The sequence below is a fragment of the Acanthaster planci genome, linkage group LG07 (genome assembly GCF_054643075.1).
Source record: "Acanthaster planci isolate LZ-2023a linkage group LG07, COTS_SCS, whole genome shotgun sequence".
Classification (NCBI taxonomy): domain Eukaryota; kingdom Metazoa; phylum Echinodermata; class Asteroidea; order Valvatida; family Acanthasteridae; genus Acanthaster; species Acanthaster planci.
This window is the reverse complement of record NC_141783.1, coordinates 5,309,105-5,334,086: the sequence shown is the minus strand read 5'-3', so window position 1 is coordinate 5,334,086 and position 24,982 is coordinate 5,309,105. Positions and strand designations below refer to the sequence as shown.

The following is a 24,982-nucleotide window of genomic DNA, read 5'->3' as shown; positions in this document are numbered from 1 at the left end:
CAGGACATGAAAAGGGCCCCAAAGTTTATCCGCATCATCTCCAGAATGTAAGGAGGCGGAGAGTGTAAAGATATCAGAAGGATCGGCTGAGGGAGTATCATCAGGAAGCCAATCAAATGAATAAGGTGAACACCATGTGGCTCCCAACGTAGACAGCCTTCGGCAATGGGTAGAGCCTCCTAAGGAGGTAACAATTTTCAGGAGAAAGGCCAACCTAACACAGGTGTGCGTAAGGCAGGCATTATTTAGGGTTCAAAGGAAGGACCGGAGAGCATCTGGAGAACCAAGCTTAGGTCTTATTGACCAGATCAATTTCTCAACAAGGGGACACTGGATAAGCATATCATACAAACAGTGATGGAATGTCATTGTTAAGGGCAGTTGAACCAATTTTGAAACCAACATGTATGGCACCCAGGGCTGACCTTTAGATAGGAGTTGTAGATACTTGTAGCTCCAAGTGAAAGAATTACATATTAAAGGAAGTTTATTATAGCACTCACAAGAGTGTTAGCTAGAGCCAAAGCCCAACTATCGACGCACATAACAAAATGCTAACATCTGCAGTCACAAATTTGAAAGGTGGGCAGATGACGTAACATGAAGCCATGGCTGTAGCATTGCTAGAAAGTCCCACCAAAGAGGAAGATCATGGGAAGCTAAGCGTTGTTCAAGGAAGCCAAGAGATCGATATAAGGCTGCTTAACATCTCAGGGAGAGTGCATCTGCCACTACGTTGTTGGACCCTGCCATGTGGATCGTCTGCAGGTCAACTGCATGAACCCTTATCCTTTCCGTTAATGTGGTTTTTGTTGGCAGTGTGAAAAAAAGGCAAGAAAGCCGCAATTCAGAGTCTCTGGCATGACTGTAGCGAGGTCTGGGCGGAAAGAACAACTCTCCTTTCCCATCCAAGGAATTTACCTCAATAAGAGGGGAAGAAATGAAATAGGTCAGAGACTCAGACAAAGACTTCATGTAACCTAGACAAAGTTGGTGTTGGTCGAAATGCATCAGTTGTTAGTAGCAGCAGTGTATAACACCTGAATATGCAGAAGGGTGTTGAAGACGTTGAATGCCGTGCTCTGTACCCAGCGTGGCCGCTGGCACCCCTACTGCGTTGGAGAACTTTGATCATTTTCATGCACGTGTGAAAAATAAACTGCTGGAGTAGAGGAGCCAGGCTGCATGATGTTTGCGATATGAATAACAGAATGAGCGTCCATAGCAACTCACTCCGAAGAAGAGTACTCTTTCTTGTACATGTTAACCTTGACTGGAGAAAATTGCTAGTAATTTCCGCTCAACGAAAGGATCTCTGCGGACTAAAATCCACTTCGATGTCTGAAATCATGCTAAGAACTAACAACAGAAAGTATTCATTTAAGAAACAAACAGAATCTGAAAGAATTCTCTCTGTTCGTTTTGACCATGCTAATCGTTATCGGAAGAGAAAGCCCATGACACTATCGCAAGAAATTAGGTGACTCACAGTAGGCCTACTTTTGGCAGGCCTCGTAACAGTCACAGATTTTGGACACGCCCACTTTTGAAGTGAACACGTGTTCGGACAGTATGCGTTATGTGGCTACGTAAGCGGGGCCCACAGAATGGTCGTTCCACTGATTACAGGGTTGTATGTGGTAAGACGCAGTGGAAATAGATTTGCAAAATTTCTCCCACAGGGCCCCTCGGGGAAACCCTGGATTATGGGGTGCCAAGGGATGTGTAAAATCCCAACGGCTTAAAGAACATTAGGTTCGGATGCGAAAGGGAAGAGACGCAGTAGGTCTGTCACGATGATGAATTCACCATGACAGAACTGCAAAAGATACCAAAACATTAATTTGTTTATTCCTTTCTTGGTGCCCGGTGACGTCTCGAATGCTGGTAGGTTTAGACTTGTAGCGGTCATTAGAGATCACTAAATGAAGCGTGGACTCACTTCCCCGTGGCCCGGGAGGACTTATCGATGGCAATGAGAGTAGCTCCAGAAGGCTGTGACGGAGAGTCAGGACTGGGTATGCATACCGATGGAGTATTCACTGGGCCACGATCCGGGAAGTTGGCCTGGAAAGTGCTACCGTGTGGATTACATCTAGATGCCAACACTGACTTTGGTAAATGGGCCAGAGGGAGTACGCACGGGGGGCCACCAGAGTAGTGGCATTCTAGGCCAATGTCGAACAGCGGGTGGTACTCTTTGGCATCAATGGGAACACAGAGTAGATTCCTCTGGGCCATGTCGGCATAAAGATGACGTTAGGACAGGCCCCGGAGACGTCTGATGGGGTACTCTCTGGGAGTCCCGGCTGGTTCGCCTGGCCAGCAATTGACCAAGGAGACAGGGTCCTTGCCAGATTCTGGCAGTGTCCCTGCTTGGGTCTTCCGCAGTCGAACATGGAGCTTCCCCGTCAGCTCCGTGGGACCGAACAAACCAGGTGGCTTGGCCAGATCCTGGCTGGAACCCCCTGGACGACGGCAAGGCCTTTTCCTCGTCCTGGTAGCCAGAGAAGACAGGGAAGTATGACAGATCCCGGCAGCGACCCCCTGAATTCAACCGGCAAAGGCCTATAATTCATTGGTAGGGTAGACACCTGCAGGGTGCACATACAAGAAAACTTAAGAACACAAAAATATACACGAAAAGAACACTCTTACCAATACATGGATAAAATCCAGGTAATACTGTGGCGATACAACTGACACCTCTTGTGGCGGACCCAGTAGACTGGCCTGATCAAAGATGGAATTGACCTGCCTGACCCCACAAATATATTTATTTACCTTGTTCAAGGGTGAGCGGCTACCCTGACAGAAGGGGGGATATCAGCTAACAAACGGCGGACTAAGCCTAGGAGCAGTTCATTTGGTGGAAATTTACCACCAATCAGGAAAGACAAATCAATACTGGTATCACAGCAAGGAAATACAGGGAAACCTTAATAAACCTCACAGTGACACAGGATTTACATGGACAATAATCAATTATAAATCAATGAGGTATATAAATAACCCAAGGTTTATTTACACAATACACCTCACAAGGCAGTTGAATATGCCTCACATGGTAACCTGCCCACTGACTAGCTTTAGCACAGCCAATCTATAACCTAAGGGATACCTCACTACTAACATGTAGCGATAGCCTTCACGCAAAAGTACAAAATGTCATGCAAATCAGGGTCAATTTAATGAGAGGGTAATTACCTTCACAGCAATCTGAGCACATCAAGTGAACCCCAAGGCCAGCTAACATGATGATAACAGGATTGCCTTCCAGCTGTCACCCCACTAGCAGTGCTTACAGACAACAAGCAATCCAAAAACAAAAACCACCAGCTCCCAGCCCCTGTTCTCTATGTACACTCAGCTCTACCATTTAACTAATCTAGACCTAATACAGCTCACTACTACACCTACCAGCTAGCGTATCCACACGCAGCGCGTCTGGTGCAGCATCCACGCTACCTCGCACAGTACACAGCACTGATTGGTATACAGCTTTCTCTGCGATCTTGCCACTCTGTGACCAAGCAGCGAAACTAACAGTGCGCGCCCTAAGCACGCCGCAAGAGCCCAGACCTAGCGCTCTACGCAACGCTGATTGGTCCGCACATGCATTAATAATTTATGAACTAGACTGGCATCCATATCTATCCCTGTTTCATCACAATATGATATTTATTCCGGGCTTTGATGAGATGTGTTGAAGACAAAAACTGACCACATGTATGTGATGATTACGTCATCAGCTGAATTACAGGTCTTGTGACATATGTAACCCACACTCTCAAAACTGCCAGTCCCACAGATCTTCCCTTCTTTGATTTAAACACTTTTATTTCAACACTAGTTTCTGAACCACAAAATCTGTTTCGTTAAATGTGATTAGCTCCTGTAATCCTACGATTATTAACACAAAATTCAACAATAACAATACAGGTGAATTAGGTGAATAAAATACATGTAAGCGCTCAATTGGTAATAAACTGGTATAAGTACATCAACCAGGATCCTGGTTTTTTCTTAGTTCTTTCCGTGTTAGTCTTGGGTTCTAACACAAAGAACAGCCAGTTCCAAAAGGATATCAGCACACATGTGTCCTGTGCTGTGGTGGACGGAATCCGTAGTCTGCCTCCATGTACTGTGGGCCAAAGATTACTCCACTAGTCACGTCTCTGCCAACCACTTACTTCTGGGGTAGAGTCTTCACCACTAGCAAAATTTACACTTGCAGCTCACTCGATGGATGATGATGATGTCACAACCACCATAGCAGCCTGGGTTTCAATCTGAACTGACTGTGGTAACACTGATGTTAGTGAAGTCTTAAAGTATGTACATGTAGGTAGCACCTGGTACCTGAGAGCCAAAGAAATCATGCAAATACAGCTGTACAGACATGCTGACTTTGAGCTTACTTCATTTCAACAAGAAGTTCCATTGCCAAATGAGTTCCAGACTGCCAAATATTACATGTAGAACGTAATAAAAGCTCATCAATAATTGACTTAAGTTCCAGCAAATATGCTTCCAAAATGTAACAAGTGACAAAGTGCATAAATCAAACTGTAACTTCCTTTATCTAATTAGAATCAAATTATGAATCATATTAATTGGCTTATATCTATTCCAAACTTTGATGTACATGTAGAAATACCCATCCATGTTAAAAAAAAAACAACACAGTGTAATTATACATGTGTATCCATATGGGCAGGACATGATCTATTAATGCAGGCATTTTCCATTTACTGGTAGGTCCCACAAATTCATTTGCAGACACAATCATAATCCCAAACCCCATTTAATTTAACAATAAATTCCACTTAAATAATCTGCTTCATACCCCATGACAAGTGTTGGCTTACCTGAGAGCCAACAGTGTCAAAACGTAACTGGGATAAGTGTTTTGTTTGGCAAAGAATTTGGATTGCCTCAAAAATCTCCGTAAAACATAGCTGCTGCCAAGCATGCTTTATTTTAGAGAGTACCCGGTACAACACAAGAGGGCGCTATTACTTTTCCTAGGCTACATATATTAAAGGTGCACTCTTTAAAGTCTATTTCTCCGAAAGTATATGTCCCATTGGAAATAGCATGTGGAAATAGCAGATAAATAGAAAAAGAAGTGTTAAAGACAAAATTCACCCGATGTGATGACGTCATCAGGTAACAAATACACATGACATTAAAGGTACACTCTTGAAGCAAATTACATGTCCAATTGGATTCAAACCTTGCAGATACATGTATCTTGAAATGAAAGCTTTTCAGAAGAATATTGACGTGAGGTGAGGTCATCATGAGAAATGTTACGTGATATTAAACGTACACTCTTTAATTCCTTAAGTATATATCCCTGATTCAAAAATATGCAGGTAACTACAAAGGGAAGTTTTACAGACAAAAATTTAACTGTGGTGAGGACACCATCAGGTGGCAGGTCACGTGACATTAACGAAGTATTATTTTTAACCCTTGTTTCTCCTGGAATACACATCGTATTTGGGGGAGTCTCTTCAGATAACTCAAAATGTAAGCAATGCAGCTGAAACACTGGCATTCTTGGATGATGATATCATCAAGTGATAAGTCAAGTGACATTAAATGTGCACCCTTTAAAACCCTGTGTACATGTACATCCTAAAGTAAATAACAATCGGATTGGGTGGAAATTTGACATGGAGAGCATAAGCAAACATGGAAAGACATTCATTACAAAGCTTATACATGTAGATGCAAAAATGCCATATGTTCTGTTGCAATCAGACAGAGAACCTCTCGTTTCCTTTTTTTCCCCTGCTCAAAAGCCCATTCAATTTGTGCACATTTTGTACATACGACTTTGGTGCTTTTGCAACTTTGGATCTTCATCAAATTTGTACAAATGAAGGACCCATTTGCATAGATGGTCCTACAACGACGCCATGATGATATCATCAAGTGATTTATTATTGATTTTTCAATATTTATTTCAGGTCATGATGAAATAATTATACCATCAGGTTTGTGCAGTAGATTGGTTGTTCAAATTAACAAAGGAATGTGAAAGAGCCCTGTTCTGTCGGCAAAAAGACAGATAAGCTCTCGGTTTGTTTTTTTTTTCTTTTCAGACACGTTTGTTGTACTTCGGTGCTTTCATGTACATCTTGGCAGACCTTCAGACAATCATCCAAGGATGGTTCTTGAACACTTCATCATGATGACTTCATCATGTAATTTAATTTTGAATATTTAATTTTTTGCCATGGGGTTTGTACACATTTGTCTACTACTGACTAATGTGTGAGTAGTCCTCAATTTTTGCTCAAGATTTCTATGAGAATGAAAGAGAAATTGTATGCTTTATGCTCTGTTATTCGATTTGAAATATACACAAGAGAAAACGTATCACTTAATAATTCAGTTTATTAAAGCAAATCACGTTGCATTAACTTAGAGAAGTTTGTTGCAAGTGTTTTAGCCCATTGTACATGTTTTCAAGCCACCATTATGGTAACTTTGCGATGTTTGATCATTATCAAAGTGACAGCCAACAAAGACCCTGATGCAAGAAATATTCCAAATGGATAGCATCAAGATGGCATCACCAATTTTTGATTGATTTTGAATATTTAATGTTCCCCATAAGTTTTGTACACGTTTTTCAACGGCCAGTCTTTGCCACCCTGGTCAATCTGACTTATTCCATTTATGTACACTTGTAGTCCACCTCGGAGAGAGGGTACCCGGACAGAATTGTCAAAATTACATCATCGGGTGTCAAGTGATATAAGATTAAAGCTGAGTTTTTCTTCATAGGTTTTGTACATGCACTTTAAAGGAGAACTTTTTTTTCTGCATACATACATGTGTTTTAGCCCATTGACTTTGTACATATATGTACATATTCTCAAGCCACCACTATGGTAACTTATGGTAACAAGACCCTGAAACAAGAATTATTCCAAATGGATCACTCCTTGATGTCATCATCTGATTAATTGATTTTTCAATGCTTATTTCAGCCCATTGACTTTGTTCATGTTTCCAAACTACCATTTTGCTAACTTTGCGATGCTTGATCATTATCAAAGTTACAGTCAACAGAGACCCTGATACAAGAATTAATTCAGATTCATTTCGTCATCTCTTAATTTTTTTTTGTATGTTTTATTTTTCCTCATTAAACGACTCAAAGTCTGAAACAGTTCTGTCGGTGTTGCTGTAATGACCACTACCTCTAATTTTCATTTCTACTGTTTAATTAAAAAAAACACTCTTAATTCGAACAGTAGGCACTACCATTTCAGCATAAAAGTCATTATAGGCTGACAGGGTTGGAAGTCATATATACAGTCATGAAAGTACACATGAACATCAACAGCGTGGCCACTTCAGACGACAAGATTCATTCAGCCTCTTGTTCATATGTTTGGTACAGTCATTACCCTAGTTTCTGATCGCCAAAACTATTTAATAAGATTGCAGCTACAAACATCCGCAAATTCCAGTGAAATATGATCAGCAGTCAACCTTGTGTTTTGGAGATACCTCAAAATTATTTTCAAAGCTCTAAGCTTTTAAATTTGGACTCAGAGGATCGACAAAAGTGACAACATCACCTTTCCTAGTTATGGATTGGTTTCAGATCATGACAAAAACTTCTTCACGAATAAAAGGTAGGGGAGGTGGGGGTTAGTTGACACGATTTTCACAAAAACATATCCATAACATCAACAGAGCATTTTCAAGAATCAACTTACCCAATTTATTCATACACATGTTACAAATGTAGTATATAAAATTCTCAGAATTGTTGATGATTATATAGATAATCCATCTTGATCACAACTACGACAAGTGTTCCAACTAACCCCTTTTATGGGGTAAGTTCCAACTAACCCCTTTTATGGGGTAAGTTGGAACTTATGGATGTATGTGTACATGTATGTATATGTGGCTGTATGTGTGTGGATAATCTAAAAGTACACTTTAATGACTTGAAAACTGGATTTACACTTGAGTTCAAGTAAAATAGTTGTTCCAAGCACTGGTAATACTCCCATTTCAAACTCAGTTGCAACAGTTTGAATTTTGTCTGTGATTTACAAGCACCTCTCACACAGCTCGCTCCATTACGTCAGGTGGGGTCTGGCCACATGTAGCTTACAAACATAGCTACGCATCATTTTGACTACTAAGATGAAAAACAACAATCTATTAAAAGGGTTGTGGAAAAGGAATAAAAGTAAAACACAGGAATTTGTGAACATTCTGTTTCCCCCACTGAGATATTGTTGGCAGATTAACCCCAACAGTCCCAAATCCTCCAGATTCAATATGATTTTACATACACCCTTGGGGGTTAGGGTTAATAGTGGTCTAGGTGCAAAATTCAACAGCCAACAGGCCAACAGTTATGATGAGAATAGATCAAACAATGTGTTTTTCTGTAATACAACAGCATGTAGGTGTGACAGGGCCAAGTTACACTTGTAATTTTATGTATGTTCTTTATTGTTTAGAAGTTAGGAGTAGTGTCTCTTAGTGCGGAAAACAAAATTCAGTCTCAGATACCCCTCTCAGATTCCCCCCCCCCCTTTTCTACACGTAGGTAGTGGGTTCCCCTGTTTGTTTACTTTAGCCCACAAGGTCCCCTATAAAGTTGCCTCCTGGTCAAGGCAGTTCAGAAGGGCAGATCAGCAGGGAAGTGCGTACATGTCCCTGTACTTGTATTACTTGTATGTTCATCTTTCACCCTCTCAACTAGAGTGGTTCACCTTGCTTGTGTTTTGTCTGCTCAAGTTATTGATTTCTTGTTGGAGTGTACTTGCTCTGTGTTGATTTTGGTTTTTAGTTTTTTTTTTCTCAGTACTTTTCATTGATAAATTCTGCGGTGTCCTTTTTTAAAACTCAACCACTGGTGTCCGAGTCCTTATTAACTCAGTCTTTGGTTTAGAGTTTTGTTGTTTTGCGAGTTCCCCCATAGGGTGCCATTTTTCAAGGCTACATAGGCCTAGATTCATTGTTTGCAATTTCCCCTGCAGCTGTCTCTATAACACGCATTAAAAGTTTTAAAAGAGATGAGAACTTTCATTTAAAAGGCTGTTCCTTCATACATTGACATGAAAATCCTTCTCAAGTTGTAGAACTTTTGTTCATTGATTTAATTAACAATCATTTATTCTGTTGGGGATGTTCCAACAAACCCCGATCAAAATGTTCCAACTAGCCCCAGTGGCCCATGTGACATTTGTGTGCCCACTTTACAAAACAGGGGCTCAAATAACGTATCTTTTTAAGCTTATTTTGTAGCTTGGTACTTGATCATATAATACCCCCAAACTAGTCCCTGTTATCTATGAACACCATACATGTAAGAGCATACATTATTTGAATGGTGACAAATTCACTCAAAATGTGAAAAACTTACTAGCTTTCCCACTTCAACACTATTGTTACAATGTTGCTGCAGCCAATATAGTGGATTGCTGTTGCTAAGGGACACCTCTTGAGGGCAACATTTTATAAAATTTAAGTAAGCTCTATGAAAAGTTTTGATGTTTCAACTAACCCAATGTTCCAACTAATCCCCATCTCCTCTAACCAAGCAAAAAAATCATTTTCTGCCAGAACCACTGTAAAAAGTTGTTTTGTAATGAATAATTTCTGAATTTTTAGAAAATTAGTTAACAAATTTGAATGCCAATAAATTTGAAAAGTTGAAATTCGTAAATTTTGACTCGACTTTTCAGATGTACTAGAACAGTGAACTATCAACGGTACTCTCCCCCGCACCCCAATATCACAAACATTTCTGATTTTTTTCTGTTGTGTTTGATGTTGTTTTGCCTTCTGAATGTATGCACACACATGTGCAGTTAAATAATGACAGACTGTGTATTTCATAAAGTCATCTTAGTTTGTGGTAACGTTCGTAACGTGGTGTCCTGAGCAGTTATGAGCATGCACGCTGATGCTGCTCTATCACTGCCAAAAGGTTAAGTTTGCCCAGTTGCCGCAATCAATTAAAAATAACCCGTCTGTAAATTTAGACCTCCAAAGGAATCTGCAACTGTTGCCACAAATTAACTTTGCTAACTTTTCTTGCTGTAATTGCAATTGCATCCTGTTCATAATGCATTACAAGCATGCATTGTGTACCGTGTTGAGAGTACATGTACATTTGAAACCACATGAAAACAGCCTTGTACCCAGTATATATGGGCAACATGCATATAAAACATTTCCTACAACAGGGAACAAGGAACCTTTGTCATGTCTTCACACGTTGGTACAGCTGTTACAAATGCGACTGTCAAAATTTACAGTTTGCAATCCAAGGAAATCTGAGTCAATCCATTTCTATCACACGATATTTCTTCATTAGAAGCCCAGAGTAAGAACTTACAGACACCATAATGTTCTGTTTATTTGGCAAAATACATGTGTGTGCTTACAGACCGATTTTGACGGTGACATACATGTACATGTATGACAATGTACGAAAGTCAGTTGGCATCCTGTTTTTTTGGTTTTTTTTTACATTTTTCCCATCTAGATGTCACACATTTGTAACCAGTATCGTATAAGTGCACATGTAGCAACTAATACAGGTAGCAACAACTACTGTAGGACCACATCAGGCGTGTCCTCTCATGCTTCCTTAAAACTTGTACCAGTCACTAAATTAGGGCTTACACCGGATATCCAGACATCACGATTGGTTCAATGTCAGAACAACAACCTCAACATCTACAACCCAAACTGACTATCTGTAATCTACCGGTACAGCGGCTCTTTACACCTCTTGGATTGCTTTTGAATAAGAACAAAGAACAAAATATTCGATCATAACATTTCATCTTTGAAACATCTTTGAAACACAACATTTCATAACATAACATTTCAAGGGAAAAACATGAGAAAGAGCACAACAGGGCGCTAGTGTGACCGAGCATGTTCACACTGCATGAGACTCTGGCTCACACACACGCGCGAAAGTACTGCAAAATGCACTGTCAGTGCAGGTCTTGGTGGTGTAAACAAAGCATGAAGGCACCGACCATCGCAGCAAGAGCAATCAGGTAACATTAGAGATAACCAATAATCATTAGTTAATAGTCAATAAGCAATACATGTCATGTTATTTCACAAAAATATATCAAACCAAAACTACAAATAGAAGTTACCCAAATCAAATTGTTTGAGGACCAATGATCCCTGGTAAAGTTGGCCAAATGTTTATTCCTTTGCACATGGATTGCTTGCTTTTATTCGATGATGGACTTCTTCAAAAAATTTTTTTATGGAATCCTTGCAATCAACTTAATTTAATAACTAATTCTGATGAGCATGGCATTATTTGTGCGTGCCCTGCTGGCACCAAGCGCTTGGCAACATTAAGTGCAAGATGCACAGAACGACAGTCTGTTCCCAGCTTGAGATCTATCCAATTACATGTATGTACATTTTATTTTATCACAGAGACCGAGTTGACCTGTGATTCAGTTAACCTAGGACTAAGTTGACTCGGATTCAGTGCAACCTGTGTAGGGTACTGTAAGGATGTTGGATAACTCAACCATTTACCAACTTGACTTCGGCCAACTCGACCGTTGAGACAACTCAACCAGTGGGACAACTTGGCTTCAACAACTAGACCATGTGAGATGTCTACGAGTACATAACAAAATTAAAATACGCGGCCAGGTACAAGTATTTCAACCATAGAGTAAAGTCAAGAATTTTCCGCTTTGTGAAAAATCCACAAAAATTGCGGATTTGGGGGTAGAAAGCAAAAAACGCAATTCTCAGTAAAAAAAAATAAATAAATAAAACAAATATATATTTTTGATTTTTTCTGCACAATTAATCAAAAAGTACATGTATGTACCCAAATTAGGAATGAAAACTCATTTTCAATGTTTAACTCACTTTGAAAGTAACATATGGTAGCGTTTCCCCTCCTGTTTTTCCTTTGCGATATCGCAGAATTTGGTATTGATTTTCTCTGGCTCCGCACCACAGAGATCACACAGGTCCCTGTTCCTACATAGTGCCCAGACGTCCCCAGCTTATGAATAAATCAATAGGGACCGAGACCAGTCCAAGATCACAATGACACGGTGCATGTAGGCCCTACACGTATATGTATCATTTTGCCAAAGATACCAGTACCTGTAGATGTACGCTAAATGTAGGCCTACAGTACATATGTACAGTCACATACAGTTTTTGTACACAAAATTTAGAAAGCAGAATGAAGCAGAATTTGACTTTCAGAAAGCAAAAAATTCTTGACTTTACCACAGAGCTTATTTTTATATATAGCTCTAGGATTTCAACTATTCTATGCATTTTGCACTGTGTGCATTGAGTGACCTTGCAACTCTACTCTGAGCATGGGGTGGCATACATGTAGCTTTCATAGAGACGGATGGCGCAGCATCATCTCCTCTCTGGTAATGCCCCGGCCCATCATCTGCCCTATTCTGGACACCAGTTTGGTTTTCACCTTGGACTTTTGACATGACTATGCACACAGTTTCAAAAGCCTATAGGCCTAGTATGAAACAAGTACTAAACAGTTTAAATTTGACATATTTCACACGTCTCAGCAGACCACGTGGCTGAGCAGACAACTTGCCTAAACGGACAACTTGTCTTAACAAATAACTTAAATGGTCGAGTTGTCTTATCAGTTGAGTTGTCTCAACGGTTGAGTTGGCCAAGGTCTACTTCGACAACTCAAAGTCACTACTCTCCGTGTGACATCGAGCCAATACAGTTTACATTTAGTCATAATGCTATGGGTTTTTAAAATCACATTTGATACATGAAGGTGAATGATCTGAAGCTTTGCACAAAACTATTCAATCAAATTTTCCTGTGAGAGCAAACTTGAGTAGCCTATACTGTAGCTCTTAAAAAGGATGTAAGCATAAGAGCAAGTACTCCTCCAAAAAATTCCAATTTCTCGCTCAATCCAAGATGCAGTGCAAGCTTCGCCATTGGTGGGCCTGATGCATGCGCAATGTAATAAACATAAAACAGCATAGACATTACGATCATTGTCAGGCAGCACCAAAAAGAATAGTCTCATGCTCTGAAACCCTTGTTGCACCCTTTTTAAGAGCTATCGGGCCATCTTGTGTTTTCAATAGACTTGTGTTTACGCAAACCAAATTTTATTCCTGTTTACCATGAGACTGTGCGAGGTCATTAGTGCGCTTGATGTAATGTCCGTACTCGCCACAGTCCTAACACTCAGAAGTCTCCCCCCACCTAATAATGTGTGTTGAGTCTACTACTGCATACCTACTAGACATATGCATTATTTCCTAGTCCATTACTTCCATTCGCTAAATTCTCGATCACTAATAATGCACCCTCACTCACTCGCCCCCCACGAAGGCATCGGCCATGTTCGTTCATTCTCTTTTTCAATGCACGAAGTGCACCAAAGCCGTGTGGAGAGGAGAAAAGGAGATTTGTAATCCGGTAGGTATGCAGTAGTAAACTCAACCTATGTTAGGTGGGGGGGAAGTCTACTGCCTGCAACCTACACAAATTACCAATACATATGCAGAATAGCACCGAACCTGTGGACAGTGGGAAGGTGAGGACACACTAACCACATCTATGTACCACTGAGGAAGCAAGCAGGTTAATACAAGTATTAACTATATACGAGACATAGCAAATGACACATCATTATGAGGGGAGCACAAACTAACTTGCCAAGACAAATGTGCGATTGTTTCCACTTGAATAAGCAAAGGATGGCCAGCAGTTGGGCTACTGCAATGCTGTCTGGAGCACAACCAGTCCATGTGAATGCTCCCCTGTAAACATCACTGAGATAACAGGAGGTGAATGTGGAACGGGTTTTCCAACAAGCAGCTATACAAATGTCTATCACGGGAACCCCTTTGATATAGGCCCACGAGGATGAAATGGCACAGACATAATGGACACGAATATGCCTTATACTTTGGTCAAGGCCACTCCACGTTACCAAATTTTATAGCTGAAACAACCCACCTTGCAATTGTACCCCTGGACGCTGGACAGTGAGGTCAGGTAGAAGTGATGAATAGTTGTGTAATTGGCCCCTAAGTGTCCTTTGTCCTATCAAGGTACCATTTCAGCATGCAGACAGGACACCAAAGTTTATCCGACGATGATGACGCCAAGGACTGGATCGCCAGAACGAAGATATCTGGGGGATGGAAGGAAGGCGTTTGATTCTTAGTTAGGAGGCCTAACTCCGGAACGAGACGTACCCTCAAAGGCTCCTATCAATGTGACCCTCGGCTATGGAGAGAGTCTTAATCTCGCAACCCCAATGAGAACTCACCACAGCCAGTAAGAATGCCAATTTGATGCTGAGGTGCAGGAGGGAGGTACGGCCTGCTGGCTCAAAGGGGGGTTGAGACAGAAGTCAGAGGACATTTTCATAAAATAAAAAAATTGATTTAAATTTTTAAAAAACTGTTTTGAATTTTAAAAATCTCATTAAAAAAATTAATAACAATTTGCCAACCCTGTAAATTTGTAACGCTTTGACAATTTTTTTTAAAGATCACAAACTGCAATAAAATATGCATTATGTGATGTGGCATGGAAATTTCTCAATGAAGGTATCATACATGTGACACACTGTTCTAGCTGGCACTCCTTTAAGATGACAAAAAAGAGAAAACTCCTCATATATATTAATGCCAAAACTTAACTTTTAAGTGATCCCTCACAAATTGTCCTTTTGTTGATTTAACAAGTTATAGGCCCAAGTAACAATGATAATTTATAAGTTGCATTTTCCCAGTTCAAAAATGTTGCAGAGCCTTTATTTATTTAAACTACAGTATACGTACATTGAAGGAATAGACTTATTCAATGAGATGTAATAACTTCAGTGGCACTGCACTCCCACATTTTTCACCTTGACACACGTGTGCATTTGGGAAATTGTGACACCCTATTAGTCGAAGAGGCATGTACCTGTAGTGCGCGTACTGTGAGAACTAAATCAGTGCAAAGCCAAACACACAAATTTATCTTAAGAAAATGATTTATCTATTTACAGTCCCAAGGTTCTCTCATTCATAGTTTTGTACAATTCCTCAAATGTGGATATTCATAAAAAGCCGACATCAGAGAATTGCTTTAAAGTTTTATTAAAAGGGATCTACATTACATACCAATAACACCAAACCCTATGCTTTGAAGTTACAATCACAAGAAAATAGAACTGTACTGCAAAATCAAGTCAGTTAGCTTCAACAGCCAAATATTCCACAATTACAACACATTAGAAGAAATTAAGAGCAGCATAATTACTAAGAAAGCCACTAAAGCTACTTCCAAGTTCAAAAGGAAATATTCACCGGATAGTAAGGGTAAATCAATAGTGCCACACAGGCTACATAGTGGCACAGAGGCTAAATAGTGCCACACAGGCTAAACAGTGCCACACAGGCTAAATAGTGGCACAGAGGCTGAATAGTGGCACAGAGGCTAAATAGTGTCACACAGGCTAAATAGTGCCACACAGGCTAAACAGTGCCACACAGGCTTAACAGTGCCACACAGACTCAATAGTGGCACAGAGGCTGAATAGTGGCACACAGGCTCAACAGTGCCACACAGGCTAAACAGTGCCACACAGGCTAAATAGTGGCACACAGGCTGAATAGTGGCACACAGGCTAAAAAGTGCCCCACACAGGCTAAACAGTGCCACACAGGCTAAACAGTGCCACACAGGCTAAACAGTGTCATACATGTTAAGCAGTGCCACACAGGCTAAATAGTGGCACACAGGCTGAATAGTGGCACACAGGCTAAACAGTGCCACACAGGCTAAACAGTGCCACACAGGCTAAACAATGCCACACAGGCTAAATAGTGCCATACAGGCTAAATACAGCCACACAGGCTAAACAATGCCACACAGGCTAAATAGTGCCATACAGGCTAAATACAGCCACACAGGCTAAACAGTGCCACACAGGCTAAATAGTGGCACACAGGCTGAATAGTGGCACACAGGCTGAATAGTGGCACACAGGCTAAACAGTGCCACACAGGCTAAACAGTGCCACACAGGCTCAACAGTGCCACACAGGCTCAACAGTGCCACACAGGCTAAACAGTGCCACACAGGCTAAACAGTGCCACACAGGCTAAACAGTGCCATACAGGTTAAACAGTGCCACACAGGCTAAATAGTGGCACACAGGCTGAATAGTGGCACACAGGCTAAACAGTGCCCCACACAGGCTAAACAGTGCCACACAGGCTAAACAACGCCACACGGGCTAAATAGTGCCATACAGGCTAAATAGAGCCACACAGGCTAAACAGTCTGTCTTTCTTTCAAGACACTTTACCAGGAAAGTTACCTACCTACAAATCTGAAAATCAGACAATCAATTTGACACGATTTTTCACGTATATCCAACTTCAGTCGGCTATTATTCAAAACAAGGTTTTGGTATCGTTCCTTATTTAGCCTCAGTAGGTCACATCTACCTGGCCATTTACAGCAATAGCACGTCCGCTATGTAAACAGAGAGTTATACATATATGTTTTTGCTAAGTGGCAGAGGTCACTCATTTATCAACATCAGGGATACAATGGCACACAAAATCAGTCAAAACTGAATAGAAGTATCCGCCCTGAGCTGAAGTGCACCCCCAATCGGCGAAAAAAATCAAACAAAAGTGATAAAAAAGAGGATGCCTGAAGTGAGTTTGTTTCAATCTTTTCTAAAAATTAGTGTTTACCATTTACACAACACTTTGTCTATATTCCGAGTGCATTTTTGGGCAGTTTTTACTGTTGCCCCTGTGTGAAGTTCGGTACTGTTGGAAAGGGCTTTCCTTGGAGAACCTACATGTATTTATAGCGGTGACATCATTGACTTGACAACCCCTAGCCTGTTCCAGGCCTCAAACGTAGATTAACAAATCTGAGCTATGCCTGCATAGGAAAAAGGAAGCTACATGATTGGATCCCCACACAATTACAGTTACTTGGATACACAATGAAACCTGCCTAGGCAAAATCAAGCACTTTGATTGGTCTCTTGTTATTCACATGTTCAGTGCAGCCAGCACTGTTTACTATATATGTGTAAAGCTCTTCGTTCGTCCAATCAGCATGCATAGAGCCTGAAAGTATGAGGTCACGCAGCGAGCTTCAGGAACTCTTACGCGGTCTGCCTATGGGGATTTTACATTGGGCTGTCCTATCATGTTCGATAATTTTTGGAAGAATAATTCCTTACTGAAACCATTCCATGAAACACTCATGTTGGAATTTTACCTTTGTCTTCCTTAAGTAATATTTTGGAAAAGTCACCTGGAGTCACAAAAAGTCACAAATTTTCTTAACGACCTTTCACGTCCAGCGATATCGTACCTAGGTCTCCTTGTTCAAGCACATTTGTTTCCATTCGCCGTACTTTCGTGAAAATGAGATTGTACAACACTGCAAAGATTTACCTTCCTGCAGTCCATGGGTTCAGATTCTATTGAGTTGACAAACGCAGTTGTTGTCAGCAAAAGTTAGATAAAATATTACAATCTTTTGTAAAAGAAGAATACTGCTTTATGTTTATTACCTTAAAAATATAAATTATAAAAGTACGTAAAATATTTTGATCTGTTTTTATTTCGGCTTTTACCCACAGACTTCTATAAAATTTCAAATCGTGAATGTTCCTCTGCATACGAGACTGCCGCATTGCACTGTTCTTCATGTACATGTATTTTAGATTTTCGGAAGTTATGGGTCAATTTTTGGCAGGATATTTCTCTTTTAGATCAGGTAATTTTTCAGTTTCTATAAATTGATATACTAACAAATATTTTCAAACCCCTTTTTCCAAGTTGGATTTTTTAAGAAGTAACATAACGAAAAAATATGACAAATTCTAAAATCTTTGCATATTATTTTTCCTATCCCAAGGGTCCAGAAGTGTGCCATGAGGGGTCAACTTTCAGGCTCTGCTACATGCGTGCGAAAAAAATATATTTACTGAAGCCTGCATGCCCAACAAACCTAAGTTTGGACACATGAAAACAACAATACTGTGTACCTGTAGTCCTGTACATGTTATCAGAGATGTGCGTATGGGGCAGCACGGACATCTGGGAGTTTCACAAAATTGCAAGTAGCAATCACACCGCGCTGATGAAAACAACTGCAACAAGCACGCAAGCATACATGTACATACTGTTCAAAAAACATTGTGTAACCTGATCCTTGGACGGGCTGGTATGTGCACACGTCAGTAAGGTTGCTGTTTTCACCAGCTCGGTACCTGCCATTTTGCAAGAATCCCAGATGTCCGCACTGCCCTATACGAGTACAACACCAACATGGCATAATTAGGTATACTGAGTACTATTATGGCACTAAGCCGAATACTTGCAATTTCTCACCACCCCAAGGAACTAATTACTGTATTGAACCCAGTTCTTCCCTTCAAGACACAGTTTTTCAGCTTGAGTGACACCAGCTGTACATGTTTAAGTACACTGAAAACAACCAACTGCAACCATTGATTTCTCTCTTATCAAAAAAAATACAGAATGTCTGTGTTTTTTTTTTAATTCTTTTTTGTTCACATTTTCAAGAAATGTTCCCATTATCCTAGCAAAAAACGATGACGGTAAGGTAGACCTATACAGTTGCACCTCGTTAATAAGAGGTCCTTGGGACTTTACAAATTACATGTACCTTGTTATAACAGGAACCCTGTATTATCAGGAGTGGAAAACAATGGAAAACAGACTTGAGACCTGAACCTTTCCTTGTTATAAAAGGAACCTTCATATTAACAGTGCTCTTCTTATTGAGGTTCGACTGTACTAGGCATGATAACCTACATGTAACGTTACGTGTAGGCTACTCAAGTTTGTTCTCACAGGAAAATTTGACTGGACAGCTGTGTGCAACTGCAAAAGTGTAAGTTTTGGAGCAACACGCCTATCAAGTTCAATCAGAATGAAACTATACTGGCTCTAACTTCACACGGAGGATGGAGGTACCTCCATGCACAGAGGAGTAATGATGGGGTAGGCCCTAAACTAATAGTAGTGTTGGCCTAGAGACTTTAAGATCTCGAACTCCAAGTAGCCAAAGTCGAGTTTGTAAACAGTCGCATTGTCAGGACCCCTAGTGTCACCAATTGGTCTGCCGTTGTCCAATTACCATGCTTACCTTTCAACAGGAGCTTTAGCGTTTGGTCAAAGTTTAGGTTTAGTGGGCTGTCATGGCTGTTCCTATCCACTGCCATGACTTTTCAAAATAATTGCCATTCAGACCTTGAGCATTCGTCTTTGAAAACAAGTTAAAAACACAATTTTCATATGCCCATTTAGCGAACGACAACTGCTCAGTAAGCACAGGTGGTACAGGTAGGTGGCCTCATGGAAGAAGCAAATCCTAGCCTGCATGTAGGGGTTTACAGTCATTTCACCCCATTTCCACCTCGCCCCTAACCACTTCGCCCCTAGCCCCTTCGCCCCGAGCCACTTCATCCCATCTCCACTTCACCCCATCTCCACTTCGCCCCATCTCCACTTCACCCCATCTCCACTTCACCCCATCTCCACTTCGCCCCATCTCCACTTCGCCCCATCTCCACTTCACCCCATCTCCACTTTGCACCATCTCCATTTCGTCCCATTTCCACTTTGCTGTCCGTTTTGAGTGTTGCAAGGGGGTCGGGTACCTATAACGGGCTCATTTATCCCGCGTGCTCGGATTTCCGGAAGAACGCGCCAGATAAATGAGCACGTTCCCGCGACGTATCTAAGAAAATTTTGTTACTGGTTTCACTGCATAGTAACCAACACTTCTTACGTCATTGAAACACATGTACATGTGTACTTGTTAACATTAAAAGTACATGTACAATTCGGTAGATGTACACTGATACTTTTATATATTTTAAACTCACAAGTAGACACTTTAAATCCAGTTTAAGTCGAAACAAAGGACTTGAATTGAGAAAGAACCCAGCCGGCCTAGATTGTGTGGAATGCAGAGTGCTTTTATACTTTTAGGAAACTAGGAAATGATGAACTTTACCCTAACACATTAGGAAGTTTTTACTGGGGCACATCTTCAATCCTCCTAAATCCTCAAGCCTTTAAAACACTATTAATCCCCAATCCTCCGAAATCCTTCCCTCTTCAATTATCACAATTCATCTCAGTCCGCCAAAATTCTCCAATGTTTATATCATCATTCATCCTGAATCCTCCAAAATCCTCCGAAGCCACCCAGAGGATTTTGGAGGCTTGAGGTGCATTTGATAATTATGGGGAGGGAGCTGCTGTAAAATGTGCAAAAATGGATAAGTTAAAAATCAGGTAAAAATGAAAATTGAAATTTTTTTCCTCCCCAAATTAAATCTGCTGATTCAAAATCACCAATTTAAAAAAAAACTTGATCTGAATTGCCATTTGAATCGGTGATATACAAATCAAGATGATTTATGGGTAAATTACCCAACGTACCCTGGGATGCACAATTCCAAAAACCACTCAAAATGGACCAAAGCCACGTAACCATAGCTACATGGCTTGCACAAATTCAAGGACTATCAGTAAGCATACTGTAGACCACATAAAAAAATTGAACCATGAACGATTAATATATTCATAAGTTTATGTAAGGAAATCTGTAGTGAAGTACATGTACACTCTTTTTCCTAATTTCAGATTGCAAAAATTATTCAGTCAGACTGTATTTACAAAAAAAATCCACAAATTGCAGTTAAACCAGTTCTGGATTGCAACAAAAAGTTCTTCACAAATAAAAAGTAACCACACAAAAATCCACATTTCAGCTATGGCAACAAGCTGATTTTCTGATGGAGAATTTCTGAGAGAAAAATAGTTCATAAATCAAAATTTCATAGCTAATTCCGACAAATTAAAAAGAACATAAATAAACTGTCACTCAACTTTATCTGCTGTACAGCAAGCTGTCAACAATACCATCCTCACGCCGCACACTGACAAACCCATTACTTCACATTTCTGATAGGTCAGTATTGTTGAGTTTGTAACGTACCTGTATTTGCGTGCACTTAAAGTGCGATCCAAATTTAGAAAAAAAATGTGTTCAACTTTCCGCCAATTTTGAAGACAGAAATTCTAATTTATTTGATTAGCTGTAAACATATACAAAAAAGTATTTGGTGAAGTGACCTATCGCCCTGCAAATTGTTGCTGATGTTTTGGGCTCCAGTAAAATTTTAACAAACTCAAATGTCGAAGTGTGAACTACAAATCTGACCTAGTCCAGAAAATTTGAGAACAAATATATTTACCTTCCAAAAAAACTTGTCTTAGAATGCGAACTGAGGAACAGCACAAAAAGACGGTAGGTTTTAAATTCAAATGATCCAGAACAAAGAGAGATCTGGAACTAGAAAAACGACTATCAAGTGTCATGACTTTATTTGCATGGAAATGGTGTGGAACCCTGTCCTAACAAAAATTCAACTTGACCACTTTTGTAGAAATAAGTATTACATAAATAATTTCTATTGCCCTGAAATTGCATCTGCTTCCTGAATCCAGCACTATGATTACTATTTAACTTGACACAGACAAACCTTGATCCCAGGCACACGAAGGAGAAGCACAATTTAAAACTGACATGAATGACAAATGCTTCGCACGCATGCGATATGCTTGGCATGGAACTTTGGCATGTTTGGACATGTTGGAAGGCCAAGAAGCCATACCCCGCTTAGATTGCTGATTTTTTGCTATTTCTACATTTTCTCTCTCCTATCCATCAAACTGTTTCTGCTGCTCGCACCATGTCACATATTTTCACCAACTTATCTCTATAAATTGTGAAATTTCTCCTGATTCTTCGTACAACGGTGGTATTTCATGAGCCTAAATTGAAAAAGGATTGAGGTTGGAGACAGCGCCCTCTATCAACACATTAAGAAAAGGTGAACAAAACACGAGCATTTTCACATTTTTATACCCTTATTGTTCACATTAAAGAGCCAAATATCTGGATGGCAACAGACAAAATACTGATTCATAGTACAGTATGTCATGTGTTTATAAGAGCAAAAAGTAAGTTGCCACTTGTATGGACCTGTGGAAAGCATGCAAAACCAACAGGGTTATTAAGGAAGAAATCATGCAAACTGGAAAGCTAGTACTCTGCTATTTGTGGTATAATTCTACAAACGGTTGCTACTCTGTAATTTTGTCTATTATGATATGAAAGAAAATAAAACAACTGAAAAATACATTCTATCACATCTGGCATGTTTCCTGTTTATAAGAGAGTAGATATGTCATGTATGTCTGCAAGATGAATTGTCCCTTACACCGTCTGTGAGTCATGTCTGTATTGTTAACCTAAACAGTCACCTTTGGATTTCTTCCTTAAATTTCCTACAAAATCTCGTAAATTTAGGATAGTCTACAACTTAAGTTTAGGAAAGAATTCCATATACGAAGTTCACTTTTTAGGAGAAATTTTTGCTCCAGGACAGATTTAAAAAGGGGCGACATTTATTTTTGGGGGATAGAGATGTGAAAGGGGGTTCAGTAACTTAGGGGGACAGGTTTAAAAAGAAGGGGCCCCACGCAATAAAACGGCAAAAAAGTGAGTCCTTTTGCCGTTCTTTTTTTCCCTACTATATCCTCTACCGTTTCCTCTTTCCTTCACTATCCCGTCCTTTTATTTCTCCACAGTTTTCCTGTCATTAGTACAAGGATTATTACAGTTAGTATACACATTTAAGACATTTAATCCAAATTGTGTCGTAAAGGGGAAGCGAACCTGCAATGAAGAGAACTGTTAGGTATAGAAATACAGCAGTCTAACTGACCACGCCACACGAGCGCTTGTTGCCGGAGAAAGTCGATATGTTCCATATAAAGTTACGGTTGAATTAAGGAGAGGTCAAGATGAGGTCAAGATGAACATTTAAAAAATTAAATATTTATGAAACTGAATATGTAATTATTCACGAATATTTGTATAAATTAGAATATTTAAATATTAATAAATGTGGCTATCCGTTGTTAATATAAGTAGGTTGTGCCAAAGGAAATCAACTAGGTAAGGTACATGTCTGAGCACAATTGACTGTATGACGTGAGTTATCTCCGTACGTCGTATTATGTAAACCAAGAGAGAAAGAACAAGTAGAAATGCAGTCGGCCGTACGAAAGAAGGAATTTCAGTCCAATGCTGTATAAGAACTCAGGCTAGGTGGAGTGTTGCTTCATCCATTGGCAATACATGCACTATGAGCGAGAATTGGAGTCTTACGCGCAATTGGTGACAGAGGTGACTATCCACACCATACAGTGGAAGCGACCAGTTTGGGTTCTACCTGGCCGAATACATGTGGCGCTGCCGACATGCAGGAGTAGACCACTTCAATCAAATCCTTAAGGATGTTCTTCTCCTGTACAAGCCTACCCTCACATTTTAGAGCGCAGATAGCCACACAATAATCTAAAGACAGGTTTCAGCTCCCTTTTCCCCTTCCCTCTCTATAAATATAGAAAAAAACTCCTCCAACTGACAAGCACTCTCTAAAAGACTGAAATTTGGCCCTTTTTTCCTTCTAAACAAATTGTCCAACTTACAAACTGTCTGTAAAAGAAATTGGGCCCATTTTTCCTTCTAACCAAATCCTCCAACTTAAAAATTGTCGCAAAACACGCACTATTTTCCCCCAAGTAAAAATTGTACATGTACAGTAGGGCACATTGCGCGGCACCTCGTGAACTGTGTAGATCCATCCAGACAGATGACGGCCCTCTGCACTCCTCGTGTTGCGGATTCATGCATAAAATTACCTCAATGCTTGTGGCAGCCCAACCCCTTCCGGATATGATTCGGTTCATGCGCACACGTCGTGCGCATTCGCCATGTTCTTCAGAAGCAAAGATGGCCGCCTGTCGATGTAAACCTGGTCCATGTGTAGCTCCAAAAGTGTGCCCAAAACTCCACATTTCTGTCCTATGATGTTCAGCTCTTCAATGCCTATTGGAATCATCTTCATTCAGCGATCAAAGTAAGGATACTTTTGTAGTAATTACGCGATATTACAGTGGACTTCGTATATGGAATTCTTCCCTAAGTTTACATGTATCTGAGCAGCCAAATAGATCTGTTCATGAATCTGGGAGAGATATCAACTGATAAACTTTAAATTTTATTGTATCACTTGGGGATGCATAAGTCTGTTTACATGGGAATCCATGTAGCCCAGGTTGGACGTTGTCTTCATTTCATTACGACTAACGTACATGTAGTACGGTAAGGGAGTCCACCTGGGGTAGAATCCATGCACATTGCCTGTTGTGGCCTAGGCCTACATGTATACATGCTTCAAGGAAAACTTAATGGCGAAATCTAAACAGTTCTCTTTCATGCAGTTACAACTATCAAGAATTAATCTGTCACTTACTTCTTGAGCGGGACTCTTCCTAACAATTTCTGGATTCAAACACTGCTTAAACAACTGCTAAAGAACTGTTTACAGTTAAACTTTATCGTACGGAATTTGACTGCTAGTGCTACAGGTTAATGAACTTTCACAGTCTGGACACAAGAGGACGCTATTCACTATGTCCAGCAGGTCACGTCAGCTTGTGAGTTTATAGTAGAATACATGTACTGTATATCCAACGCGCGCGCAGAAATACAACTGTTGCACACCCGCAAATCTTGGAATTCTAGCGCCCCCTAGTTTTACTGGTTCTCGGTCCTTGCATTTCCCAGGGTCTCTTATTTAGCTCAGCTATGCATTATGGACATGCAGCAGAGACGCTAATTTTGTATTAAGTTATTCATGCTGTACTCTGGCGTGATCGCGTGTTCCTTCATTCCTTTGTCCTTGTGTTTTCTCTGCTCACTCAGTTTTGGCATGTCGAAATTCCCCTGCGTGGTTGGGCATGGTAAGGTTCCCTGAAAT

The 24,982-nt window shown here is 40.3% G+C and overlaps 2 long non-coding RNA genes across 2 annotated transcripts in view; one reads left to right on the top strand and one right to left on the bottom strand.

Annotated features, from left to right (window-relative positions):
- Positions 1-6,248, top strand: part of LOC110990214 (uncharacterized) — a 30,477-nt gene extending 24,229 nt beyond the window's left edge. Inside the window, exon 5 of the long non-coding RNA XR_015425881.1 lies at positions 6,117-6,248. This is a non-coding gene — a long non-coding RNA (uncharacterized LOC110990214). The remainder of the gene's footprint in view (positions 1-6,116) is intronic.
- Positions 1-24,641, bottom strand: part of LOC147798579 (uncharacterized) — a 30,236-nt gene extending 5,595 nt beyond the window's left edge. Inside the window, exons 1-2 of the long non-coding RNA XR_015425880.1 lie at positions 24,476-24,641; positions 14,032-14,209 (exon numbers count right to left, since the gene is read on the bottom strand). This is a non-coding gene — a long non-coding RNA (uncharacterized LOC147798579). The remainder of the gene's footprint in view (positions 1-14,031; positions 14,210-24,475) is intronic.
- Positions 24,642-24,982: the final 341 nt, after the last annotated feature.